Genomic DNA, 9,962 nt, shown 5'->3' with positions numbered 1-9,962 from the left:
TCAATATAACTGGCAGCTTGGGACATAATTGCTACAAAAGAAAGAAAAGATAAAGTACGGTATTTGTACTTGTGCATATCTCTGGAAATAGATGTGACAGTGCTGGAGAGTATAAATGTGTTTGCTGATATACATTAGAATTACAACAACCTTCTAAGAGGAGGCTCAATGGATACTACAGAATATTTGCGCATTAAGAACATCTATGCACCTATATTTCCAGCATTCCAGTCTGTTGCCAAGTGTAATTTTTCCTAAGCCATACATTACCTTCGGCTGGCTGCCACTAGAGATAAGGGAATAAACCTTCGGTAATATTTCATTATGGAGCTTCGAAAAGACAATAAAGTATAAAATATTGATCTATACTTCAGCCTTTATTATCCAATGCAATGCAAATAAGTCTTTGCAAAAAAAAAATTACAAGTCAGTAAAATGCCAGCCAAGAGAATTTTCAGTGTTTTCTTTATCTCTATCAAACACTTTCTGTTTCAATATATATAGAAATTATCTTTAGAGCTCTTATTACCGACTAAATGGAATATTTATATAGGCAGAGATTTATGTATACAAAGTATTGTTACTGTATATTGGTTGCCTGTTGTGACAGCTTAGTGATCTGACTATGGTCTCCGCTATTCCGACGCTATTATCTGCTTTGTAAATTCACATTATAATTAGTGATGGGTGAACCTGAACAGTAAATTTTGGGGTCCTTACCAAACACCTAGTGTCCATACTTGGACCCCAAATACAAACTTCTCCAGGAGGTCCATGTTACTGTTCGGGTTCAGCACCCCGAACATCGGATGTTTTGTATTCTCTCATCTGTGTAACAGTGCGAGAAACACCAGCGGCTCTGATTGGCAGTAACTTAGTTACTGCTGATAAGAGATATGTGGTTCCCACGTCGTCAGATGACAGCATGATAGCCAGCTATTCTGTCTAGTGGTAAAAAAGGTACTCTGTCTTTTTATCACAGGCAGAGTACTATTCTCATCAGCGTATGCCTGCTGTCAATCAATGGTTCGGCTTGGGGATTCGATCCCGTGGCCTATTGCTGTGTGGTCAGTTCCTCTGTCTGCTGAGCTATTCACCTTTCTTCCTTTTCCAAATGCTGATGGTTTCTATTGTCTTTGTTTTCCTTTCTTCTCTCCAGGTGTTTCTCATTTTCCTGTTTTAGGTTTGCCCTATCGCACTCTGTGTGGAATTTTATATGTTCACCCTTCACTTCCTTGCTGGCTATACCTCTTTGTGGATGTATGATGAAGAGTTTCAGTCCTTCAGATAAGGAGTTTTCCTTGCTGGGTAAACTCCAGTTGTCTCCCAGTACCTTTTCCTTTTACCACTGTTAGGTTTACTGGGAGGTTATACTTGTTCAATTTATTTTTAGTTATACTTACCTTTCCCTCTCTACACTATATAAATGTGTTTTAGGTTCTCAGCCTGAGTTTTTGGATTTCCCTTTACACTTTCCTTTCCCCTTATTAGCAGTGTGTGGCAGCCTCCCCTTTGGTTCCTCCCTCGATGGCCTTTTAGGGAGTTAGGTCTGATCAAGTGTTTTTAATTGTGTAAATAGGGCATTCTAGTCATTATAAAGCCAGCTGGGTGTAGCTGATGCGTTTCCAGTGTGTGAGTATGTACAAATTCATAACAGCATCTTGGAAATGTTTAGAGAAGTTATCGCAGCGCTAGGGCCCAAAACATCATGAGCTATTTCATTTACTAAAATATACTTATATAAAAATTGACTTAAAAAGGGTCCCATTAACTTTTCACATTTTTTCATGTTGCACCCACAAACTTAAATGTAATCTTCAATAAAAATGTAAGTTTTATATTTGGATTTCATCTTTTTGCACAGCTTGTCTTCTCATTGAGTTAGGGTGGTTTTACACTTACCATATTTTTGCGGGCCGATTATGCGGCCCCGATAGCTTCGGCACCCATTTAAATCAATGGGGCTGCAAAAACAAACCGGAAGTTTGTTTTTGTGGCGCGCCGTCACTTCTGGTTTTGCCGAACGCCGTTTTTTTTCTGCAACACTATTTACATAGTATTGGAAAAAAAATGGCAATCCGCAAACATTTTTTGCAGCCTGTTATTGTGGTACACCACAAAAAATGCCACGATATGGCCCGCAAAAACAGGGCGCAATAACGCAATAATATACTAGTAGTGGGAATGTGGACAGAGCAGGAGACATTGCCGGACAACATCAGGGGATCAGCTGACGTTACTGAACCCCAGTAACATAGGAACAAGTGTTGATTGTGCAGACGGCACTTCTGAGCAGCAACTGGTGGTGTTGGAGGCCAGGGGAAATACTACAGACAGAGTGGAGCCAGAGGCCTTATTGGAGCAAGTTTGAAATCAGTAGTAGTGTCAATGTGGAGACCGCAGTAGACATTGTCGTACACACAGCAGGGGAGCAGCTAGCATTACTGAACCCCACTTACACTGGAGCATGTATTTTTCTTTGTGCAGATGGCACTTCTGAGCAACAACTGGTGGTGTTGGAGCCCAGGGATTACAGTTCAGGTGGTAGAAACATGAACACAACAGGAGACCTGGATACTATTGCCAACCAATTATTTATTCTGGAAGAGGACAGGCAAATTCTGGTGAGATCCAGGCCTTGTTTGTTTTCAGAAAAGTAAGCCGGTCAACGTTATCGGAGGATAGTCGCGTGCGACGGTCTGTTAGTACACCACCTGCGGCTCTAAAGACGCATTCCGATAATACACTAGCAGCAGGGCAAGCCAGCACCTCCAATGCATACTGGCTAAGCTCTGGCCATGTATCCAGCTTAGAGACCCAAAACTTGAAGGGGGAAGAGCCGTCTGGGAGTACACTGACAGGGCAAGACATGTAGTCTGTCACCATCTGACGGAAACGTTGCCTCCTGCTGACTGGAGCCGTCTGTGATGGTGTAGACATTTGTGGCGGGCACACAAAACTTTGCCACATTTGGGCCATACTGGTCTTGCCTTGTGCTGAGGCGCTGCCTCTGCTCCCTCTTTGTGCAGAGCTTCCTCCACTGCCTTGACGCACTGAGCTGCTTTGTAAAGCACTAGCAGCACTGCTCTCGGGTTGAATGGACAACATGATGGAATGCACCAGTGTGTCTTGGTACTCCTGCATTTTACGCTCCCGGTTCAACTGTGTCATGAGGCTTTGTAAGTTGTCCCGGTAGCAAGGATCTAGGAGGGTGTACACCCAATAATGAGCCGTGTTGAGAATGTGGACGATGTGGCGGTCATTTCTAAGGCACTGCAGCATGAAATCAACCATGTGCTGCAGACTCCCAACTGGCCAAGAAACGCTATCCCCTGCTTGAGGCGTCATCTCTGCCTGCTCTGCATCACCCCACCCTCGCTGTACATACTGACTAGATCATTGTGTACCTCCCTCCTCTGGAGAGATGTCTTCATCCTTCATTGACTCCTCCTCATCCTCTTCACAAACTGTCCCATGCCTAGGCCTTTGTGAGGAACCACATAGCGCAGACTGTCCAGAAGCAGATGGCATTTGTGACTCCTCATCCTCCACATCTTCCAAAACCTCCTCCCTTAGTGCTTGCAGTGTTTTTTGAAGTAGGCAGATAAGGGGGACAGTCATGCTGACTAGTGCATCATCTGCACTCGCCATCCACGTGGAATCATCGAAGGCACGCAAAACGAGGCAGATGTCCTTCATAGAGGCCCACTCAGTGGTGCTGAAGTGTGACCGGCGCACAGTGCGACTTGTTTGCGCCTGATGCAGCTGGTACTCCATTACTGCTGCCTGCTGCTCACACAACCGCTCCAACATATGTAACGTTGAATTCCACCTGGTGGGTAGGTCACATATGATGCGATGTTCCGGAAGGTGTAATTGGCGCTGCAGAGCTGCAATGCACGATCTTGCCATGCTGGAACGCCGCAAGTGAGCGCACTCTATGCGGACCTTGTGCAGCAGTGCATCAAGATCTGGATAGTCCCTCAGAAAGCTCTGCACGACCAAGCTGAGCACATGTGCCAGACATGGGATGTGAGTGAGGTTGCCTAGGCCCAGAGCTGCCACCAGATTTCGGCCATTGTCACACACTACCAAGCCTGGCTGGAGATTCGCTGGCACAAACCACACGTCGCTCTCCTGCTTGATGGCATTCCAGAGCTCCTGCACTGTGTGGCTTCGATTCCCCAAAGAAATTAATTTCAGTACGGCCTGTTGACGTTTGGCCACGGCTGTGCTCATATCGGTCGTAACAGGCTCCTACAGCGCTGATTCTGAGGAACTGGAGTATGAGGAGGAGTCAATGTGTACAGACTGGATTCCTGCAATCCTTGGAGTTGGCAGAACACGTACAGTGCCACTCTCAAGATCTGTACCCAGCTCCACAACATTGACCCAATGGGCAGTGAGGGAAAGGTATCAACCCTGTCCATGGTTACTGGTCCACGCATCGGTGGACCTTGTTACTGATGGCGTTTAGTAGCGCATGATTAATTTTTCCCTCCACATGCTTTTGCAGGGCAGGGACAGCTTGCCTGCTGAAATAAAAGTGGCTGGGCACGGTGTATTGTGGGACTGCCAATGCCATGAAGTTCCGGAAGGTGTCTGTCTCCACCAGCCTGAATGAGAGCATTTCTAGGGCCAGTAGTTTGGCAATGCCAGCATTCAGAGCCTGTGCTCGGGGATGGTTTGCCGAGTATGGCCGCCTTTTCTCCCATGCCTGTGCTACCGATGGCTGTAGAGTGGCCTGGGAGTGTGAGGATGAACGGGAACGTGGTGCTGTGGGTGGAATGTCACTGGGTCTCTGGACAACATTGCCAGAGGTTCTTCCATGGCGATCCTGTGAGGAAGCCGAACCAGCTGTGTTTGAGCTGGAGGAAGAGGCTACAACACGAGCTGAAGAGGTGACAGGTGGTGCTGTAGGTTGGCCTACGTGTTCAGTGTGTCTTTGTAACTCCCCCACGTGCTTGGTCCGCACATGTTTCCACATATTTGTGGTATTGAGGTGGCTGACACTTTTCCCTCTTTTGACTTTCTGGTGACACAGCTTGCATTTGACAAAGCAAATGTCATCTGCAACTGTGTCAAAAAAGTACCATGCACTGCAAGTCTTAGAAGTGCCCGTTTTGGCTTTTGAAAGAGGATTGCTCCTAACGGGTGCCAAAGTGGAGGCTACAGGCAGCCAAGTCTGCCCCCTCCCTCTCCCTCCTGTTTTGGCCGTTCGGGGAATCTCTTCCTCAGAGCTGCTCCCACCACCTTCCTGTTCCTCATGCCATGATGGGTCAAGGACCTCATCATCTACACTCCCCTCTTCAAACACCTGCTTCTCCTTGGTAGTCTCGCCAGCACCGTACGCACCAGAAAGTGGCACCTGAGTCTCATCATCTGATGCGTACTGAGGTGTGCTGACCATAGGCACTGGCCCACCCGCCTCTTCAGATTCAGAGGGACAAAGCAGTTGCGCATCACTGCATACTCCCTCTTCTTCACATTCTTGAATGCTGCTTGGCTGGCCCCCTCTTTCCAAGCCAACAAATTCAGAGAACAGAAGTAGAGACTGAGATGGCTCCTGTCCAGGGCTCTCTGACTGCCTGGGCAATTTGGCAGGTGGTGAAGAGACAGATGGTTGCTCTTCAGTGCTCTGGCCCTGAGAGGATGTGGAAGTCATTGAAGTCGATGCGTTAGCTGCCATCCATCCGACAACGGCTTCAATTTGTTCGTCCCGCAGCAGTGGGGTAAGGCGAGGTCCTACAAAGCTGCGCATAAAGGACTGTTGCCTGGTAAAACTGGGGAATGCTGACTCACTGGTGCCCGCAGCAGGCACAGAATCCCCACATCCTCTCCCTGCTGAATCCCCACGTCCTCTCCCTGCTGCAACTCCACGCCCATGACCACGTGCCTTACTCCCTGCCTTCTTCATCTTGGTAGACTGATAAAGATAGGCAGAAAAGTGCAAAGGGGGGCTTATTGTGCTTATTCCTCAACAGCTGCTAACAGGTATAAGAAACAATAATTTTATAAAGTGTGTGGACTACACTTTAATATGAGCTAATGTGGCCTACACAACTGTCAAGTGGAGTGTTTGTTGAACTTTGTTTTGTTTTGTTTTTCAAAAAAGCAAAAAGGATGTGACCAAAGATGTGAAGGAGATAGTATCACAAAAGTTTTGGAGCTATTACAATGCAGGAAGGTAACCTACAATGCAATAGATGAGGCTCCAAAAAATAGGGTAATACTAATCTGGCTGCGGCTGCAGGGCACAAGCCAGAAAAAAAGCTCCTCTATCTACTCCTATATAGTGTTTGCAACCAACCAGTGTTTATGGATACGGATGGATGCACGCTAATAGGAGAATTAATGAAAAATGAGCTGCAATAAAAGAAAAATATGTGTGAGGCAGTGACGCACACTGAGCGGCCTACAATCAGATGTGGCTGCAGGACACACTACAGCATGAGCTGCACTCAAACACAGAGACCTCTCAGACAGCCATGAGCAGTGCAGATAACTGGGCACTAGATCTGAAAGGCTGCAGAAAGGCTCTGCTGTCTACTCCTATAGTGTTTGCAACCAATGTATGTGGATACGGATGGATGCACACTAATAGGAGAATTAATGAAAAATTTGCAGCAATAAAAGAAAAATATGTATGAGGCAGTGATGCACGCTGAGCAGCCTACAACCAGACGTGGCTGCAGGACACACTACACAGCGTGAGTTGCACTCACACAGACCTTGCAGACAGCTGTGAACAGCGCTGCAAGGCAAAAGAAAGCTACACTGATTGATAATGTAGCCTGGGTAAAGCACAATATTATTTGGAAAATCTCTATCTCTAACTGTCCCTCAGAGTTTTGAACAGCAGCCTGTCCCTAACTGAATTCACAGCAGAGCGAACCCGAAATGGCGGCGGCGGCTTTTATAGTGCATCATGACATCATTTCAGCAGCCAATCACAGCCATGCCATTAGTTAACATGCCTACATGCCTAACAGGATGTGCCCACACTTCTGAGGATTGTCATTGGCTGAATCAAATCGCGAGATTTTGCCGATGTTCCTGGATCCCGACGTCGTCCACGCCGACGACATGTTCTTGCGGCGACGCCATTTTGGATCGGTGAAATCCTGCGATACTCAAGATGGCGTCGCGCAAGAACATGTCGCCGGTGTGGACAACGTCTGGATCCAGGATGGCACCGGCGGAAGAAGATGTCGGGGATCGTGGAGCAGCGGCGATGACTGCGTGAGTATGAGAGACAGAGTGAGAGAAAGGGTCGTATGTGGAGTGAAAGAGGGGGGGACGTGAGTGGAAATGGTGAAAGGTGAGAGGAGTGTGTGTTGAGGAGGTGTGTGTGTTGAGGGTTAACATGGCAAGAGGTGTGTTACTATCCTCCCGATAGCATCGGGCCTTAATCTAGTATTTTATAAGTGGTCATAAATTTGTAAATAACTCATGAAAGAATAAAGTTATGTTAAAACCAAGTACACCATTGTTTTTCTTGTGAAATTCTCAATAAGTCTGATGTGTCACATGACCCTCTTCCCATTGAAAAAATAACGTTGGATCCAAAAAGGTCAACTTTAAAATGGTCACCACCCATCTTGAAAAGTTTCCCCTCCTCCCATATACTAATGTGCCACAAACAGGAAGTTGATATCACCAACCATTCCCATTTTATTTAGGTTTATCCAAATAAGTGGCCCACCCTGTATAATGAAAAAATCAAAACAATTGCACCGTGATAGGGAGGACTATCACATTTAAAATAGAACGGAAACCAGGAAGACATCTTCTGTTGAAATAACTAGATCTTTACCTAAATCTATCTGTCCCTTACCAGTGGTAAATAAAGATGGTAACTGTAGATAAACACAATGAAAATTGAATGGGCTATAAGGCCGTTAATACAAGAGTAACCTCTGAAAAAACAGCCTTACCTCCAAGAATAAATGTGAACATTAATTGCAACTCCAGCAATATGACCACACCCAATCCCCAGTATACTCAAAACCGTAATGGAACATAAAACACCCACATTCACTACATTTTTAGATGCTAAAAACATCTTGAGAATATCAGAATAAAAATTAATAGGGTTAATAGTGAAAGAGAAAAATCCTTCTCAGAAAAAGTGGCACTATAAATCAAATTGAAACCTTTCAGGAAGCAACACCATTGATTGAGTCCCCATTCCTCATTCATTTCTCAGACTCAATCCCACAACCTTATTAGATTTGACACAAAAAAAAGCACTTTTAAACAAAAGAAAAAAGGGATGACCTAGTCAAATGAACCGCCATTATAATGCAATTTCCACTCCATATATGACATAGAAAAAGGCGAAAAAATGGGAGTACTGGATTCAAAAAAGTTTTTATATAAAAATATCAATTTTATTCAGCAATAACATCAATAATTACCATATAAATAGCATAATAGCAAGTAGTACAAAGACGCAAACAGGACAACAATAGAGAAGGGGAGACTGGAGTATAATCCTGTGCACCAGGAGCATATGCACAAAAGTACCTGCCAAAAAATATCAAAAGCAAGTGCCATAGAAAGCAAATGCCATAAAAAGTACCCCTAACCCAGAGTACCCACAAACAAACAATACGCTTATATAATGTAAGCAAGGGCAGGATACTAAATAGAGAGGCAAAGTATTAACAGTAAAGTTGGCAGACCCTGGCAATAAGAATGAAAAGGACAGCTTACCAACGTGTGCACAGTGACCCCAAATCCCGCTGGGCGACCAATTTGGGGATTGCCAACTTTATGGTAATTATTGATGTTATTGCTGAATAAAATTTATATTTTTATATAAAAACTTATTAGATTTGAATAGCATCAAGGAAAACTGTGGGAGCTTAAATCTCTTCAAATAAATCAATCAAAGTTGGAAAAACAAAGTATATGAAAGTCCCGTTATAGTCAAAAATGTAAATATCTTTATTAAACATTAAATAGACAGGACATAATAAGATATACACATGTTACAAAAAATGATTAAAGGTATGTGTAAAATGGACATCAAGCGGACAGTGATAGAACCATTAGCAGCACAGAGAACATGTGAAAAAATGTAAAAAATGTAAGTACTGGGAACAGGAAACCCACATATTAAACACCAAGGGATGGGTGTTAGACAATGGTAAAGGGAATAAACCCCTATACATGCAGAAATTGCATAGAGGCACCACCAACATAAAGGTGGCACGCTAATACTATTAAGCCTCTCAATGCCCAAGGGTCCCTATGTAGAGAACCCAAAAAACATTGTCGTAACAAATCCCAGGAGTTCCTTGCCCATAGCACAAGTGTCCCCGTGCCGCAATGGAGCCCCGACATGCGCTTTGCACCTCACTTCTTCGATTTGTCCATATATAATAGTACCCCAGTAGTGGTTTCCTTCACACAGAATCAAACGAACACCATTATGGTGGACAACACCGCACGAGGTACCATGGCCCTGGTAACTTTTTTACCCAGGGCTCTATCCCCCAAAAATGGTTTTATAAACCAGTACTTCTCCCCAAAAATAGGTGCGATAGGTGAGGAACCTATATAGAGATATTTTGGATCCGAGCCACTTTCGAGCAAATGTTTTTCCCATAACAACGTCACCCATAAGTTCAGAGTGAATGGCATTTTTAAATGCATGTCAAATGGCTGTCTATGTTGTTTTTCCACTAATCATAACACTAATAATTTTTTCTCAACCTCCACTGGAGAAAATTTCGCAATTAAACAATACTTAACAGGCAGTACTGATCATGTGACATACGTGATAACCTATGGCTGCAATAAACAATATGTGGGCAGGATTTCTCAACCACTTCCTAAAAGAATTAATTCACACAGATATAATATCCAAAGAGGTTTTCTAAAACATGGCTTATCAAGGCACTGTTCCATAGAGCCCAGTAGGGATTATAAACAATTAATGATCAGCCCTGTTG

The sequence above is a fragment of the Dendrobates tinctorius genome, unplaced genomic scaffold (assembly GCF_039654945.1).
Source record: "Dendrobates tinctorius isolate UK_male_01 unplaced genomic scaffold, ASM3965494v1 ptg000246l, whole genome shotgun sequence".
In the NCBI taxonomy this organism is placed as follows: Eukaryota; Metazoa; Chordata; class Amphibia; order Anura; family Dendrobatidae; genus Dendrobates; species Dendrobates tinctorius.
The sequence above is the reverse complement of the archived record's forward strand: the minus strand, read 5'-3'. Positions refer to the sequence as shown.